Source organism: Ovis canadensis, chromosome 1 (genome assembly GCF_042477335.2).
Source record: "Ovis canadensis isolate MfBH-ARS-UI-01 breed Bighorn chromosome 1, ARS-UI_OviCan_v2, whole genome shotgun sequence".
NCBI lineage: Eukaryota > Metazoa > Chordata > Mammalia > Artiodactyla > Bovidae > Ovis > Ovis canadensis.
The window spans coordinates 72,523,619-72,542,882 of NC_091245.1; positions in this window are offsets into that span (position 1 = coordinate 72,523,619).

Here is a 19,264-nt window from a genome sequence, read left to right on the forward strand (position 1 = left end):
TCATTATTTCTCATATAAGTTATTTCAATAGCTTCCCAACTAGTCACCTTGCTTCTACCCTTGCTCCTCTTTAATCTAATCAACACAGCAGCCAAAGTGATCCTATTGAAATGTAAGTCAGATCACATTAACCGTCTGCCTCCAGTATTCTTGCCTGGAGAATTCCATGGACAGAGGAGCCTGGTGGACTTCAGTCACCCAGAGTTGGACGCGACTGAGCAACTAACACTTTCACTCTCTTTAAGCTCAGATGGCTTCCCATATCACGATACAGTTTGCTCCCATCTCTATAAACTTTCCATCCTCATTTCCTACGGTCCTCAGTCCCCTAGGTCCCTCTGGCTCCTTGATGCTCCTCATACACAAACGTGCGTTTCCACATGGCCTTTACACATACTTCACCCCTCACCTCCTCCAAGTCTTTACTCAAATGTCACTTTTTGTGTGAGGACTTCCCCTGCCACTCTATCCCTCTCTGCTTTATTTTTCTCTGTTGTACTCCTCACCACTTACATCATTTTAATTACTTATCTGGTGTCTCACTTGCCACAACATACCACCATCTCTCTCATACACAGAGACTCACAAAACACATAGTAGGCTCTTAGCTCCACGATGAGAGGTATTTCTCTTTCACTCACTATACTGCCTCCCTAGTGTCTTACACTGGAGAAGGCAATGGCACCCCACTCCAGTACTCTTGCCTGGAAAATCCCATGGACGGAGCAGCCTGGTGGGCTGCAGTCCATGAGGTTGCTAACAGTTGGACACGACTGAGCGACTTCACTCTCACTTTTCACTTTCATGCATTGGACAAGGAAATGGCAACCCACTCTAGTGTTCTTGCCTGGAGAATCCCAGGGAGGGGGGAGCCTGGTGGGCTGCCATCTATGGGGTTGCACAGAGTTGGACATGACTGAAGCAACTTAGCAGAAGCAGCAGCAGCAGCAGTGTCTTACATCATACCTCACTGGCACATTGAAGGCCATTAATAAGTATCTGTTGAATAAATGAATGTAATTAAATGCTTTGGTTGAATTATCTAAGTGACTTCAGGAGAATTTATGCCCTGTTCTTTTACTCTCCCTTTTATACCAAGTAATATACTCTCAGCTACAATAATGGAATAAATCAGTAAAGAAAATGTACTCTCTTATGAAATAAGACATTCAGAAATGTTTCTAAGGTTTGCTATTTAAGCAGCACAATTATGGTATCAAAGACGTAGGTTTTTTTCTATTTTTTCTCTTTGTATTATAGACTGTAGCCCACCGGGCTCCTCTGTCCATGGAACTCTCCAGGCAAGAATACTGGAGTGGGTAGCCTTTCCCTTCTCCAGGGGATCTTCCCAACCCAGGGATCGAACTCGGGTCTCCTTCATTGTAGGCAGATTCTTTACCATCTGAGCCTCAAGGAAAGCCCCTTATATTATCTACATAAATACATGTAATATTTATATTATTTTAATATGTTATGAACTGAATATTTGTGTTCCTCTAAAATTCATTAATTGAAACCCTAACCCCCAATGTGGGGCGCTCTGCTGCTGCTAAGTTGCTTCAGTCGTGTCCAACTCTGTGTGACCCCATAGATGGTAGCCCACCAGGCTTCCCCATCCCTGGGATTCTCCAGGCAAGAACACAGGAGTGTGTTGCCATTTCCTTCTCCAATGCAGAAAAGTGAAAATGAAGTCGCTCAGTCGTGTCCGACCCTTAGCGACGCCATGGACTGCAGCCTACCAGGCTCCTCCGTCCGTGGGATTTTCCAGGCAAGAGTACTGGAGTGGGGTGCCATTGCCTTTGCACGATGGGACTAATGCCCTTATGAAAAGAGAGGAAGGCATGGGATCTTTCTCTCTTTGCGCATATACCAAGGAAAGACCATTTGAGGGCCCTCAAACTAGGAAGAGCGCCCTCGCCATGAATCTGACCATGTTGGCTCCATGATCTTGAACTTCGATCCTCTAGAACTGTGAGAAAAATAAAAAGCATCTACTATTTAAGTCACTCGGCCTGTGGTATTTGTTACGGCAGCAGAAGTAGGCTGAGACTGCGCAGTCGACTGCATTCCACAAAGGCGGCCGCACCTATGTATTTCTTCCGCGGCACATGCTCTTCATACAGTGTGACTGCCGTCCCTTCTAACGAGATGTGGAGTCTGTGTCCTTTCCTCTCAGGTCTAGTCAGGGGACTGTGACCATCCCAATCCGCAGAGTAAGGCAGAAGTGATGCCAAATGAGGCTAGGTCACAGAGAGGATTAGCTTCCCCTTGGCACTCTCTTTCAAGATGCTTGTGAGGAAGTCTCGGCCATATGGAGAGGCTGACATGGGAAGGAGCTGAGCCCTCTGTCTAGCAGGAACTACTGACTCCAGGCATATGAGTGAGACATCTTGGAAGTGGGTGCTCCAGCCCCATGCAAGACTTTAGATAACTGCAGCTCTAGTAAACATTAATTACAACGTCATGAGAAACACCCAAGCTAGAACCTTCCCCAAATTCCAGGCTCACAGAAACCATCAGAAGATAATAAAGGATTGTTGTTTTAAGCCACTAAATTTTGGGGTTATTTTTTAAGGAGCATTATATAACTAATACATTCAACATGCTGGCTTTCCTTCATAGTTTAGGCATGAAAGCTACAACTCCTGACATCACCGCATCATTTCAGAAAATGTGACCATATTCTAGGAGCAAAATTCAATTAATTTTATAACAATCACTGAACAACCAGAATCATCAGAAGTCAAATTCAGACACAGTATTTCCTCACTAAGAGCTATGGGACTGTCTAGTTCTTTACACTCTCAAGCAACAGCAGAGAGCTATCCTAAAATATTTTAGACAATCCACTTATCTTTACAATTAGCAGTCTCACTGTTGAAACCCCACTGTCTAATTGACATCCATTATGTCAATTAGAAAGACACTGCTTTCAATAATGGAAATCTATTTCTATGCCAACTGGTAAAGCCTCTGCTGTTGATTAGAGATAAAGATCATGAAAGCTCTTATAGAAGCTGATTCTGGAATACAGTTCTCCTAATTAGAATGCTGGCTTGCCACCCTAGTGTGTGAATTCCCAAATAGGACAACTGGTTATACCTACAGTATAATGTAACCTACAAACATGAGAATACACTGCCTGTGATAAAATATTTAAAAGTATATTATTACAGATATTACAACACCCACTGTGGCTCTTTTTTGTCAAGTCTATTCCAAATCCCCTCTTAAGCTTTTCCTGTAAGTCTCTATATTAGTTTTCACTCACTTCTGAGGAGCCAAATCCACCCACACACAGGAATGTGGTTTTTTGTTTTTTCTGATACTCCCTCCAGAAGGAGCTGCAGATATCCTATTTGGGATCTTAGATCACCTAAATGCAAGCCCATTTCCCAAGGAAGGCAGTAATGCTTATAGGCAGTTCAGTCCAAACCTATGTTCAGGAAGGACATGCATTGTATTTAACTGCTTCATCACTTGCAATTAGTGATCTTCATTACGGGTGCAAATAGGAATTGATCCCGTAGAACCAACCACATTAAGGCAGGACCCTGTTACTCCTTAATTGCTCTCTTCTGTTTTTCACAGGAGACAATCAAAAATTCCCACCAACTACCTAAGTTTTCCTCAGCCTCCAGCTAGGCATGGATAGGAAAGGTCCTATTCTCTCAGAGGCAGAGGTCAGCTGAGGTTTATCAAGCCATGTGGATGCCTGGCATTGCTAAGGAAGATGGAGAGGACAAAAAGCTGACCCGGATGACAGCGGGGGCTGTGTGGAATAACCCTGAGAGACAGCCTGTATTCCAGCCCACACCAAAAATACCATATTTACGGTGTTAGACCTTCTCCTTACCTTTTCTTGGTCTCTGTGTGTATGTGTGTGTGTCAGTTGCTCAGTCATGTCTGACTCTTTGTGACCCCATGGACTGTAGCCCACCAGGCCTCTGTGTCCATGGAATTCTCTGGGCAAGAATACTGGAGTGGGTTGCCATACACTTCTGCAGGGGATCTTCCTGACCCAAGGATCAAACCCACAGATCTGGGTTTCGAGGTCTCCTGCACTGCCCACAGATTCTTTCCTATCTGAGTCACTTACATTTCCTTACCTCTAAAACAAAAGTTGTTAAGACCCTTCCTAGCTGGATAGGCTCATTCTGGCTACGTAGGCTGTTACTTTTGGACAAGCCTGGCAGTGCCCCACTCTCAGTTGTTCCCCTTATTATTTCCTCCCTCACTTCCCTCTGTCTCCTCTTCTCCTAATCTCCCCTCCTTTCCCTGTCTTTTTCTTTTTCTTTCTACATACATACATTTCTCTCTACATAGAGTGTCTACTACTATGACCTCAGGACAGCTGTTGTCCTCAAGGAGCTCACCATCAAGTAAAGGACATATCAATAATAATTACTAGTATTTCAATGAGATTAAACCCTAAAATGCACTAATATGCCCCTGGAAGAGGGAATGGCAACCCACCCCAGTATTCTTGCCTGGAGAATCCCGTGGACAAAAGAATCCCGTGGACAAAAGAATCCCGTGGACAAAAGAGCCTGGCGGGCCACAGTCCATGGGGTTGCACAGAGTCAGACACAACTGAAGCAACTTAGCATGCTGTTCCTGCATCAGCTCCTTAAATTGAATTCTCATGGCCCGTCTCTGCGGAAGGATTGGTTATTCCCCTTTGACGTTCAGAGACGTCAAATGACGTACCTCAAATCCATTTTGCCTAACAGAACTTCTTGAACAAATGAAAGATTACAGTGCAACGTGACAAGTGCTATCTTAGAGGTATGTACAGAAGCAGAATGGAGAAGGCGATGGCACCCCACTCCAGCACTCTTGCCTGGAAAATCCCATGGATGGAGGAGCCTAGTAGGCTGCAGTCCATGGGGTCGCCAAGAGTCGGACACGACTGAGCGCCTTCACTTTCACTTTTCACTTTCCTGCATTGGAGAAGGAAATGGCAACCCACTCCAGTGTTCTTGCCTGGAGAATCCCAGGGACGGGGGAGCCTGGTGGGCTGCTGTCTATGGGGTTGCACAGAGTCGGACACGACTGAAGTGACTTAGTGGTAGCAGTAGCACAGAAGCAGAAAAGCTGACAAGAAAGAAAAACGATCTCGCCCTGCGTGAATCTGAAAAAAAGGTACATGAATGGTACTTTCAAAGAGAAACCACTGAACAATGAGAGGGACTTTACCTGAACAAAGTGATTGCCAGATTAGATTAACTCATAGCTTAGAAACTGACAAGGAAGAAATAAAAAAATGTCACTGTCATCTAATTATAACACAATAACGGAAACTACTGGGGTTTTCTTTAGGTCATATATCAACGCAGATGTTGCATCATTATTTGCCCAAAAAATTAACTGCTTCATTATTTCGATTCTTGCTTCATTTCCTCCTTTATTCTCAGTAGTGCTGCCTGTTTGTTAAAAGGATATGAGCCTTCTCTCCTAGCTTCCTGCCTACCCTTCCCCCAGCTTCCAGTCCATTTGTTTGTTAGTCATGTGATTTTTTTTCATGGCTAAGTTCTTGAGCATATGTTATTTCCTAAGAAATGTTCTAGAGCAGGCCAGGAAAACCCTTTCACTTTCTAGGAACATTGCAGCTACATGAAGGCCCTAGGTGACCAGTTCTTCATTTAAATTCTGGCTGTGACTTATACCCAGTCACGTATTTCAAGTCAGAAAGTGTGGCAATATGACGTTTTTGCTGCTTGGCACTCACGCCCTTTTCTTAGATGAAGGGAACTCAGCTTTTCTTAGACAACCACCTCCCCCTCAATCTCAGGCAGAGGACTGAAGAGAGATTACCTGCCCCAGGCCTCGCTGATCAAAGTCACAGTCATACTACCTGACTCATGTGGGCATCATCAGCCTTGGAACTGTCACTGGTCCTCCTGAGAAAGAGAAATTCTTCCCCACTTTGGTAACAAGCTAGTAGGATGTGAACTTGGCACTACCAGGATTTATCTCTGCCACTGCTTGAGCAGGGTCACGTGAAAATGAAGCTAACACAAGGTCATGTTGCTGCTCAGGCTTGTTATTGCCCTTCACGGCTTTCTCCCCACCCAGCCACGAGGCTACGAATGTCACTGCAACTGGACACTAGCAGAGGAGTCCCTGATGGGGGACACAGTGATCACAGATACTACCTTTATTCAAGAGGTCCCTCATCCTACTTTGATCCCCCACATCCTGGTGGAGATCAAATAACCTCTCCTAGGCTGGGATGGACAGAGAGAGTATCCTGGAAACATATACACTACCATACATAAAATAGATAACAGTGGGAATTTTCCATATGACTCAAGGAAGTCAAACCAGGGCTCTGTGACAACCTAGAGGGGTGGGATGGGGTGGAGGAGGAAGGGAGATTCAAGAAAGAGGGGATATATGTATACCTAATGCTGATTCATGTCGATGTATGGCAGAAACCAACACAATATTATAAAGCAATTATCCTCCAATTAAAAATAAAGACATTAAATAATAATAATAATAATCTCTTCAACTACTTAAAACTTTTCTCTTGCTTGGTGTGTTATAACACTATCCTTATACCCTGCCAAGACCTGCCAGCCCCTTCTTCATGTTCCAGGAAGAACCCCTGTGAGCAGTCAGTCAGGAACTCTCTCCAAGCTGATACAGGCTTCTCCATCAGCAGGGAGGCATCGTCTTACAGTCAGAAAAGCCTTACACTCTCCAACTTCCCCTGAGGCCCCAAGGTCTTTAAGCAGAAGAACAAGGTGTCAGGTTTCTGCCTGGATATCTGTGGCCTCAACACAGGTGCCATCTGGGACTACCTGCTTCTCATAAAGCCCAATCTCCAGGACAGCAGGTTGGGGTACCCTGGTACCTGAGTGAACCGACATGGAGAATATCCCTTCAAATCACTATGCAACAATGCTATTTGCTGCGTGTGACAGGACAGCCATCTCCTAGAACTGACTGACCAGACTCATGTCCAACCTTACGATCTTCCATGTTATTCTGATTTTTCTCTGGTTTATCTGCATCTCCCTGAAAATCGTGCCTGCTAGAGGCCACTCTAATGTTTCTGGGTCATGTGCTGCTAAGCCAGAGCATCTAAGATATTAACATACCTGGAAGGACTTCTCCCTGGTCCGTGTGGGCCACTTACTTAAGGAGATGTCATAGCTGCAAAGAGGTCTAAAAAGTCCAAGTCCACATTCCTGATACTACACCAACGCTTCCTGCAGGGACCAACCACGAGAATAAAAGCCATCAGGTTTCCCAGAAATGCCTTATTTGTGGACGGATTGCTAAACAGCCACAGCTAAACTGAATTTTCAGACAGATTTCAACTAAGATTAGTATGTATTTCCAAGGTCACTCATCAGCCAGTTCTTAGGACTCAGATGCCTTTTCAATGGAAACAGCATGACCAACTGAACAAGGGCCTCAGGTCAAGCCATAAGTGCCTACCGCAACTGTGGTGCCAAGAGTGCTATTTCAGTACACCTCCTAACCACTATATATCAAATTGCTTCTATTAAAAAGTGCATGTCAAGCTCCCATGTAGAGTTTTCAAAACGTTTCCCAGCCCCCACATCCATCTCAGAAGCAGAAGAGATTTACCTCCGTTGATTAAGCGTCCATTCATTCCTACAGTTGCTTACCTGCTTTTGCACCAAGCACAGCTCTAGGTGCTATGCAAACAGCCAGAATTCACTCCCTAGATATTCCAAAAGGGGAAAGCAAGATCACCTGCTGCTCTATTGGCCAGTATAATGGAGGAAGTGGCACTTAATTGTCTCCTCAAAAAATGACTAGGGTGCCCCAAAGGTAAATTTTTATTTCCACCCTGGAATGCAGAAATGCAGACTTTCAAAGTACCAGTTTTCTACCTTAACGACATTTAGATCTAGTCTTTACTTTGCATCCCCTTTCCACTTTTGGCCATTGACCTTTAAATGGACTAGAAGCAAATCATCAAACTAAGAAATATTCCCTCTTCTTCCATGTGGCAGAGAAGATCCTGGGAGGCACACTGAGTCTCAGTGAGCTTGACTGGCTTGAGTACTTCTGGCTCCTTGGGAATTATGAAGAGGCTCAGGGAGGAAGGGGAGGGGTTATGCTATGCTCCTCACACTGATGACATCACCTGACCCATGGATTTACAGCCCATCAGATGGTAAAAAGGAAGCGACATTCTTCCTCCTCCCCACTGCTCTGGGAGAACCTTCTGGGTAGAATCACCTTGCTCCATTTGGCTCTCAAACCTTTCTTTGCTTACTTCCTTACATAAACTAAGCATCCCCCTAGAAAACTAACTGCAGAACGGAGATCACATATAGCCTAGCTCTTTATTCCCTCTCATTTATTCACTCAGAGCACTCAAAGTATTCCTAAATTTAAAAGAATATTGATCATTTTCAAGTGTCCATTGCTCCTTATAATGTGGTCCTATGGACATATCCTCTCACCACCATGTTTAATGGTTTTTTTGCAATTTCGTTTTAAAAACAAAACCAAACACTTTTCATTACAGAGAGAAATAACAAATCTCCAAGAATAACAAATCCCCATGACACTTTGTAACTTCTCTGATTTCTTCCTAATAAGCTTGTTTATAGGAACTATGACTTGCATTAATTTTTTTTTTAATTTGCAAAATATCCAGAATAAAAACCAGTGACTTCCCAATGGCGTCATTAGATTATGAACTTCTTTAGGACAGGGAGTGTCTTTAGTTCTGTTGAGGAGTGTATGATGAAAGGCAAACAAAAAGTAATAATAACATAAAATCTACCAGTTATACAGATATTGCTGAAAAATTGGCCCTGGCTTTTACTACCAGGGTATTACATATTTCTATTGATCTAACACTGGAAAAACCAAAGCAATCTTCTAAAGACAAGGACAAAATGTTTCTGGAATATGTCTGTTAAGATTATGGGAGGGGAAAGTTATATTTGTTTTACTTGGCAATAATAATTCAACCTAGACATGCGTGAGGATAAAAAAATATTCCTCCTCCGTAACTTTTAGTCCCATAGAGAGTGACTTCTCAAAGGTCACAAGAATGAGTTCAGAGGCTTAGTGTTGATAAACAGCATTCCTCTTTCTCCCTGAAGCAAGTGCAGCTGTGTTCCAAACCTCAGCACTAGAAACTTGAGATGGCTTACCAGCCCATTGCACCAGAGTCCAGACCATCCTCTTTGCTGCAGCTTGTGATGACAAACACTGAGAGGGCAAGTGGAGGTGGCTGGAGCCTCTCTCTCCTTCCGTGGGCATAGGATGAGAAGGTGAGAGCATGAACAAGTTCTAAGTCCCCATTAGGAGTCTGAGCATGGACAAGAGAAGTCCAGCATTTGGCAGGAGACAGTAGACGACTCTCCTCCCCGGGAGCCTCCCGCCATTGTTGCTGTTGTTCAGCTGCTCGTGTCTGACTTTTTGCGACTGTAGCACAACAGACTTCCCTGTCCTTCACCAACTCCCAGAGCTTGCTAAAACTTATGTTCACTGACTTGGTGATGCCATCCAACCATCTCATCCTCTGTTGTCCTCTTCTCCTCCTGCCTTCAATCTTTCCCAGCGTCAGGCTCTTTTCCATCAGCCCTTTTTTTTTTTTTTAAACTGAAACTTCTACACATTAGGTGGCCAAAGTATTGGAGTTTCAGCATCAATCCTTCCAAAGAATATTTAAGATTGATTTTCTTTAGGATTGACTGGTTTGATGCCTTGCAGTCCAAGGGACTCTCAAGAGTCTTCTCCAACACCACAGTTCAAAAGCATCAATTCTTCAGCACTCAGCTTCCTTTATGGTCCAACTCTCACATCCATACATGACTACTGGAAAAGCCATAGCTTTAACTAGATGTACATTTGTCGGCAAAGTAATGTCTCTGCTTTTTCATACACTGTCTAGGTTTGTCATAGCTTTTCTTCCAAGGAACAAGTATCTTTTAATTTCATGACTGCAGTTACCATCTGCAGTGATTTTAGAGCCCAAGAAATAAACTCTGTCACTGTTTCCATTGTTTCCCCATCTATTTCTCCTCCTGCCACGTCTTCAGACATTTCTAGGTTGCAGCTAGTATTCCAAGGGATGTTACTTGGATGTTACTTACGTGAAACGACAAGGCCCGTCCTTTCTCCCCACCTTGGAGATGATGCTTTTCCATTTAAGCCCCAAAGATCCAGAGACCTGACAGTACTGGTGATGTCCTGTACTCAGCATGATGGTCAGTAAGGAAATTCCAGCCTCTGTGTGAAGAGCTATGCTAGACTCTGAAAACAAGCTTGGTTTGTTCTTCCTGTTCAAGAACAAATGATATCACTGCCCTGTTCCTTGAAAACCAAACGTGAAAGTCCTGGAAGTTGCCTTGCAGTGTTTCCCCACATACTTCTAATGCATTTCCTTCAAGATGACATGACAACCTCAGCAAATCACAAGTTAGGCAACAATTTTCTTAAGTATCATCTGCATAAAGAACACTGTGTTCTGGCTACAAAGGCACAGAGGGTTGGGGAAAAGAAGGTAATAAAATATCCAGGGCTGAATATGAGGTTGGAAGCAGTGTGGGCTGGTGGACTGAGCACTGAGCTGGTTGTGGAAAAGCCTGTGTTCTGGGCCCATCCCCTCTATTAATAACTGCATGCACTCAGGCATAAGGTCTCTGGGCCTTTGTGCTCAATGAGTGATATGGGGTGAGATAAACCATCCTGGAGGTCCCTTCCAGTTTGTGGTTCCAGTGAAGGAGGAGCCTGGAGATGAAGAGCAGAGCCACGTTTCATTTCATTGAACCCCAAATCCCAAGAAGACTGGACTAGAGCAAAAGGATCATTGATTGGGTAGGAAGTTCAAGTGCCCACCTTCCCCTATTAGGTTTCAATGTTTTCAGTCCTTAAACCCTCCACTTTCCTCAGTTTACCAGAAGGAATTGCTGATGAGAACGTTAGCTCACTGGGACAGAAACCCTAGCTGCTGCTGAGAGCTGGACCACTCCGGAAATGTGGAAACTCATAGGAGCCTCAATAAGAAAATGGACTACTCATTAGTTTATTGTGACACTCGTGTTACGAAACTCTGACTTAGAAACGCTGAGTTAGAAAGAAGGCTTTACCTCCAGGTGGGAGCAAAGGGACCTCATGGAAATCCAGGCCCTAATGTTTTTCACCTCTGAGTACAATCTGCATCACTTTAGAAGAAGAATCAGAATCAACATAAGCAGACTAGCCTTGCGGGAAACGAAGCCACCTGCTGCATTGAGGAACAGGCTGACCTGAGGGTGTGCCTCTCCCAGGCTTTGTTGCCCAGTGGGTCAACCTAAAGGTAAGCTGGACCAGACTAGCTAAGGCTGTGTTCCTCTGCAAGCCCGTGATCCCCTCTGCGGCAAGTGGGCAGCCCACTGGAATTTTCCGCAGAGGTCTCAACATCAGCATCTACAGGACTCTGGCCAACCTACCCATTTCAGCCCCTTCCTCTTCTGAGATTCTGGAAAGCCCTGAGGTTCAGCCCAGCCACCTCTCCAGGCCTGGGGCACCCCACCCCAGTTCTCACCCTTGTGACAGGGATTTGGCAAGAGGTCCATCATTGCCAAAAAAATGAATCGTAAATATAGCAGAACAGCACTCTCTTGGGACCCCCGTTAAGAAAGTAGCTAGAAACAGCGTGCCTTCTCATGCCCTCACTGGCATCAGCTGGCTAGAAGTGTGTTCTCTCAGAAGCACACTGGGTAACCACTCTTGTAGACAGCCCAAGGTGAGAAAGCATTGTCACTTGGAACAAACCACCACACACTGCTTCATGCTTAGGAACAAACAGAAACTGCTGTGCCATTTACGTACCCCAAGAAAACGTAGACCTGGATCCCAGACTTGCGAGGAGTTCTCACTTCTTCGTGGCTTTCATTGTCTGGTCCTCTCCACCCAGAACACTTCTTTTGGTAGCTAATTTGCATTTGTCCTTCAAGACTTCCTGGAGATCCTTAGGTCCTTCTTCCTTGGCCCCCCCGGCCTGCCTCCCAGGACACCCACATGGTATCCTCACCACCATGAGCGCTAGCATCTGCACGTAGGCCAGCCTCTGAGTGGACTTGAGGGGCCCAGTGTGGGGCATGGCAAGGAGCGAGCATAACAGAAGGTTTCAGACAAATGATCCATGACCAATGGTGGCCATGGAAGGGCCTCAGTTTCAGGAGTTCCTGAAAATAGTTTCTGAGCTCATTTTCCTTCAAAACATGGCACGTCCAAACTTCTGTTTGGGGTACAAATTAAGAATTGCATTGACTCTTGTGAAAGGTTAACATCTCCTTCCATACTTCATAGGTGGAGAAAGAGAACACATTGGCTGTGGTTGGAGAAGCCTCTGGGAGATGGATCCTCTAAGGGAACAGCAACATTTCCCAAGCTACAGGGGCAATAATATATCCTTGAGAAAGATATATTATTACTCCCATTTAATTGATTAGCAATTAAGGCAGAAAAGTGGTCAAGTATCACAATTGTGCAGAACTGCTATGAGAAGGCCTGTTTTTCATTCATTAACCTAGAACCTCTTTAGCAAGAGCCTCCACTGTGCCAGGCTCTTTGCTAGTGCACAGGTATTGAACAAAACAGACTTGGTGTTTGTCATCAAGAGATGGGTGCAGAAGGATTGACTTCCACCAAATAAGTATATACAATGGACCCTTGAACAATGCAGGGGTTAGGGGCACCGACCCTCAAAAATCGGTATATAACTTAGAGTCATCCCTCCATTACATGATTCCTTTTCATCCACAACTCCACACCCTCAGATTTAACCAACCACAGACTGTGCAGTACCATGGTATTTATTATTGAAAAGAATTTGTGTATAAGTGGACCTATGCAGTTCAAACCATGTAGTTCAAATGTGGACTGTAATTGGAGGCTGTAATTAATGGCACAGAGGAAAAGCACAGGACACCAGAGAGGTTATATAAGGGGTGGGGGGGGGGAGGCTGTTGTCTGATTTACTGGCATTTATTAAGAACTCAGTGCATGTCAGGATTCTGTGATGCTCAGACCTGCCTGGTCTGACCAAAGTCCTTAGGGCAGAAGAACCAGCTCAGGGCAGACACTGGAGATGCTCCCACAGGGAGATCCTATGGCTTTCTCTGTAGTTCCAGCTTCCTCATCTGTCAGAAATAAACATAATAATACCTTTATTACTTGCTTCACATCTGAATATGTGTTCAATGTTTGAAAAATCAATGTTCAAGCACTTTGCCTGTTAAAAATATGGGATGACATTAATATTTGAATAAAATCTTTTCCTGAAATGAGTGGTTATTTCCTTGAGTTCAGATTTACACCCAACAAACAGATATAAAGCCTACCATCCCAACTCTTATTTTTATACTGTAATTTTTTAAACTCTGGCATGCTAACAAGTGAAAACACCTGGACTCAGATGCCTGCTTTTCTCAGGAACTCAGCATAGGAAGCCCACCCTTCCTCCCCTCCCCGCACCTTCCGTGAGGTCTGAGAGTCAGGCTTCCTGTCCAAGACCAGCTGAGGGAGCCACTGGCCTTGCATTTATTTATAGGAGTGTCTCTCCTTTACTCCAGTCCACCTCAGAAGGAGAGGAGACAGTGTGAGAACTTCAAAGAGAAGGAGCTAGAAACTGGGGATCCTCCGGAGCCAAGGGAGAAGTAAAGTGAGGCCTCCGCCGCAGCCCCTCTCCACCTCCACCCACATGGAGGTGATGGTGCAGGGCCTGCAGGTGATAGAGGGAGGAGCTGCCTTGCCTCGGTGCCCACGTAACTGAAATGAGGTCCTCCCGGACAGGACAGAGCCCGAGAGGCCTTTGAGGGCCACCTCCCAGCAGGCAAAGGGCCCCAGGGGGCCAGGAGGACTGCCCTGGGGAGAGGCGTGGTGGCTGTGTGGCAATAAGGTAGAGTTCAGTTCAAGCCCTGCCTCTTTTCCCAGGTCTGACTCTTCTCTGGCACAGTTTCCCTCCTGCCGGGGGCAGCTAGGAGCTCAGCTCTAGCCTCTGTCCATAGACGGAAGGAAAAAGAGACTCAAGCTAGTGTCCCTGTGGCCCTGATGCAGAAGACCACACTGGGAAGGGTTTCCTCTAGAGAAGAAGCTGCCTAGGAGAGGCATCTGCAATCTGCAGAGCCGCAGGTCTGAGAGGCTGACCTTCTCCCTGACGCGGGGAGAGCGTGGCCCGTGCGGGTCACGGGGTTTGTCTTACCGGCAGTCCCATTTGATGTGCAGTGTCTTTGGGCAGGTAAGGCACTGTGCTGCCTGTCACCACACAGGCGGTGAAGGACTCAGCCAACCTGGGCCTGTTTGCTGTTACAACCTGGGGCCTCTTGCTACAGAGAAGGGAGCAAGTGATGCCCTGATCACCCCTTCCATGGCTGTATAACCTGCCTTCTCTCCCTCCCCTCTAAAATTTGAGAAACTAGTTCTTGAGAACTCTAAATTGTCAAGGACTGACAGCCCACCTCCCAGCATATATGTAATTTTAAAGGAACAGTGTCCTGATACAAAGGAACAGCTTCCATAGTAGACCATCAGGCAAGAGATCCACAGAAGTGGTGTCTGAGGGCCCAAAGTGAAGGTCTTTACTCCTTTCCACCAGGCAGCGCTTGCTGCACCACCCTGGTGCTTAGCAAAGTACCTGACACTTGGCAGGTTCTCCCTAAGCCATTTGATGATGGATACATGGATGGATGGATGGTTGGATGGATGGATTGATGGATGGATGGATGGATTGATGGATGGATGGATGGATAACTATCCCCAAACCTTCCAGTAAATGAACCACTCATTGACTTACTCAAATTATACTAGAACCAAGACTGACCAGGAAATAAACAAGCACTAGGGATACTGCTGTGGACTAGACAGACATAGCCCTGGCCTCACAGAGCTTAAAATCTAACAAAGGATATGGTCACTAAACAAACAGTAGGCAAATAATTTATGGTTGATACTATGTGTGCTATTTAAAGCTAATGGCAACAACTCTTGCTTCCCTGGTGGCTCAGTCAGTAAAGATCCACCTGCAGTGTGGGAGACCTGGGCTCAGTCCCTCCGTTGGGAAGATCCCCTGGAGAAAAGCATGGCAATGCCTTCCAGTATTCTTGCCTTGAAAATATCCGAGGACAGAGGAGCCTGGCAGGCTACAGTCCATGGGGTTGTAGAGAGTCAGACACAGCTGAGAGACTGAGTACACAGCACAGTCAGTTCTGACCATTTAGGTATCCAGCTGCTGCTGCTGCTAAGTCGCTTCAGTCGTGTCCGACTCTGTGCGACCCCAGAGACAGCAGCCCACCAGGCTCCGCCATCCCTGGGATTCTCCAGGCAAGAACACTGGAGTTGGTTGCCATTTCCTTCTCCAATGCATGAAAGTGAAAAGTGAAAGTGAAGTTGCTCAGATGTGTCTGACTCTTGGCGACCCCATGGACTGCAGCCCACCAGGCTCCTCTGTCCATGGTATTTTCCAAGAGTACTGGAATGGGATGCCATTGCCAGCTACTAATCTGTAACCTATTTTTGCAATCTGGACATAAAATTTGCAAAATTCCAGTTTTTTGTTTTAATTCTAGTTTTTTTAATCCACTTTGCTATTGTTTAAATATAAATTTGTTATAATTTTAATTCAAAGATTTATATTTAAGGTCCACAAATCAAAGTCAGGACATGTAAATTAAAATTCTAGGGAATTAGGTTAACATTCCAATGAATTAAGAAATTTCCACCAATTTATCCAAAGATTAGTGTTTTAAAGTTCAAAATAACTTTTATGGTGATATTACACTCATATAAAAATTACATGCATATAAACACTCTAAGGAAATAAAAAATAATGATAGTTATTTATTAGATGATTATTGGTGATCTTTTTTCTATTTCCATTAAAAATTTTTTTTTATTTAATGGATGATTATGATTTTGTAATTAACTTTTTAAAAAGATTGTTGAGACATATCATAGATTATCTCATTTTCTTTTGGAATCATTCATATTGTTCAGCCTGCAGGGCCTTCTGTGTATGTGTCTTTGTGGATGTTTACTATGAGTTACTTTTTCTTCCCAGCTATTTCTTTCCCCTCCCCCCACCAGCTATTTCTTGAATGAAGGAATAAATGAATGAATTTTGACTCCCACATCTATAAGACCAACATATTGAAATTTTTGTCTTAAAGTGTTGAAATCAGATTTCCCAAACAATGACCAAAGTCTAGACTTTTAGGCTTTCTCAAAGAAAGATTCATCCAAAGCTTGTTTTAGCTGTCTTATTCAGTTCTTATTCAGTGCTGCAGTCCATGGGGTCTCAAAGAGCTGAACACAACTGAGCGACTGAACTGAATTGATTCAGTTCTTGGCTATTTTGTTCATAAATATGTGTTTTGGATATGGTAAATGGATTAAAGAGCAAATATTTAAACACACCCTGAAATGTAATACTTCTCTAAATTCCATTATTTTAAAATGATTTATCTCTTTTCAAGAGCAACATCCTGCTGGCTTCTTGAGAAATCTCATATATTGTCAACAAAGATTTAGATTCCCATCAGAGTATATATATCTTTTGGAGACTGTCTAACATTTTTTTGGTTGTTATGACTCATAAGTTTGAAATTATTATCTAACACTTATTCAATCATTGAATTTTACATTTAAAAGGGTCATTAGTGGTCCTTTAGTCCAACATTTCTCCTGGAGCAGGAATTACTTTTGCAGCCTTGGTCAGTAGTCTGCTTGAATACCTCCTATGCTAAGAGACTCACTGCCTCCCTGGTTTGCTTCTAAAAGCTGCTTATCTTTAAGTTGTATCTATCCGAGGTAAAAGTTTCGTGAAAGTTTCGTTCCCCAGCACAGAACTCATTGTATCAAAAATGTTCAATAAATGTTCATTGTGTGAACAAGCAGATGTTTGACTTCATTCATTCGGCTTACTGAATTGAAATGTTATTGAACGTTTATTATGTGGTGAGTGTTATTTGAAGCACTAGGCATATACCAACCGACAAGAAAGACATGGTTCCTGACCCAGGAAGTGTTTTCATTTTAGTTGGAATGAATAGCCTACTCATACTTCTTTTTCGTATTTAAATTTTAGAATGTCCAGTGGAAGGTGGGAAACTGTACTATTAAGACAGGTTGAGGAATATGTAGTTTGTTTTTTTTTTTAATATTCCTAGAAACTATTACCTGAGAACCCCAGAGGAAAATTACAGACTGCCTGTGAGGCTGGGCTGGTGGGCATTCTAATCTCAAACATTAATGAAATGTATATTGTCACCCTGCTTATTTAACTTATATGCAGAGTACATCATGAGAAACGCTGGACTGGAAGAAACACAAGCTGGAATCAAGATTGCTGGGAGAAATATCAATAACCTCAGATATGCAGATGACACCACCCTTATGGCAGAAGGTGAAGAGGAGCTAAAAAGCCTCTTAATGAAAGTGAAAGTGGAGAGTGAAAAAGTTGGCTTAAAGCTCAACATTCAGAAAACGAAGATCATGGCATCCGGTACCATCACTTCATGGGAAATAGATGGGGAAACAGTAGAAACAGTGTCAGACTTTATTTTTGGGGGCTCCAAAATCACTGCAGATGGTGATTGCAGCCATGAAATTAAAAGACGCTTGCTCCTTGGAAGAAAAGTTATGACCAACCTAGATAGTATATTCAAAAGCAGAGACATTACTTTGCTGACTAAGGTCCGTCTAGTCAAGGCTATGGTTTTTCCTATGGTCATGTATGGATGTGAGAGTTGGACTGTGAAGAAGGCTGAGCACCAAAGAATTGATGCTTTTGAACTGTGGTGTTGGAGAAGACTCTTCAGAGTCCCTTGGACTGCAAGGAGATCCAACCAGTCCATTCTGAAGGAGATCAACCCTGGCATTTCTTTGGAAGGAATGATGCTAAAGCTGAAACTCCAGTACTTTGGCCACCTCATGCAAAGAGTTGACTCATTGGAAAAGAGTCTGATGCTGGGAGGGATTGGGGGCAGGAGGAGAAGGGGATGACCGAGGATGAGATGGCTGGATGGCATCACTGACTCGATGGATGTGAGTCTGAGTGAACTCCGGGAGATGGTGATGGACAGGGAGGCCTGGTGTGCTGCAATTCATGGGGTCGCAAAGAGTCGAACACGACTGAGTGACTGAACTGAACTGAACTGAACTGAATCTCATTTTATACCTAAAGCTGGTAAAGTAGGATATTTGATATATATAGACATAAGATGGAGAGGTATTAGCATGTATACTTTGTTACTTACTGATACATTTATATATGTATGTGTATATATATACATACACATAAAAACATATTTATTCTTAAACTCATGTACACTCACCTAAAAATGGCAGAATACACACAGAATTTTTTAAGTATTTATGACAAGGTAGTGAGATTATAGCTACTTTTTGTTTTTCTATATATGACACATTTTGTACAATAAACAAGCATTACTTAAGTAAGCAAAGGAAGTTTTATAAAACAAAATAATGAACGAACAAAACCCAGAAATTCCCACTAACTGATCGTGCTCTCGATTCCTCAGTGTTTTCTTCTTGCTGGTGTCTCTCTCTCCCTCGACCCTCCCTCTCCCTTCCTTCTTGTTTTTGTTCAGTTGCTAAGTCGTGTCTGACTCTTTGCAACCCCATGGACTGCAGCATTCCAGGCTTCCCTGTCCTTCACTATCTACTGGAGCTTGCTCAAACTTATGTCCATTGAGTCAGTAATGCCATCCAACCATCTTATCCTCTGTTGCCCCTGTCTCCTCTTGCCCTCAATCTTTCCCAGCATCAGGGTCTTTTCCAGTGAGTCAGCTCTTCTCATCAGGTGGCCAGAGTATTAGAGCTTCAGCTTCAGCATCAGTCCTTCCAATGAATATTCAGGGTTGACTTCCTTTTGGATTGACTGGTTTGATCTCCTTGCTTTCCAAGGGATTCTCAAGAGTCTTCTTCAGCACCACAGTTTGAAAGCATCAATTCTTTGGCCCTCAGCCTTCTTTATGGCCCAGCTGTCACATCTGTACATAACTATTGGAAGAATCACAGATTTGACTATGTGGACATTTGTCAGCAAAGTGATGTCTCTGATTTTCAATACACTTTCTAGGTTTGTCATAGCTTTTCTTCCAAGGAGCAAGCATCTTAATTTCATGGCTTCAGTCACTGTCCACAGTGGTTTTGGAGCCCAAGAAAATATCTGTCACTGTTTCCACTTTTTCCCCATCTATTTCCCATGAAGTGATAGGACTGGATGCCATGATCTTAGTTTTTTGAATGTTGA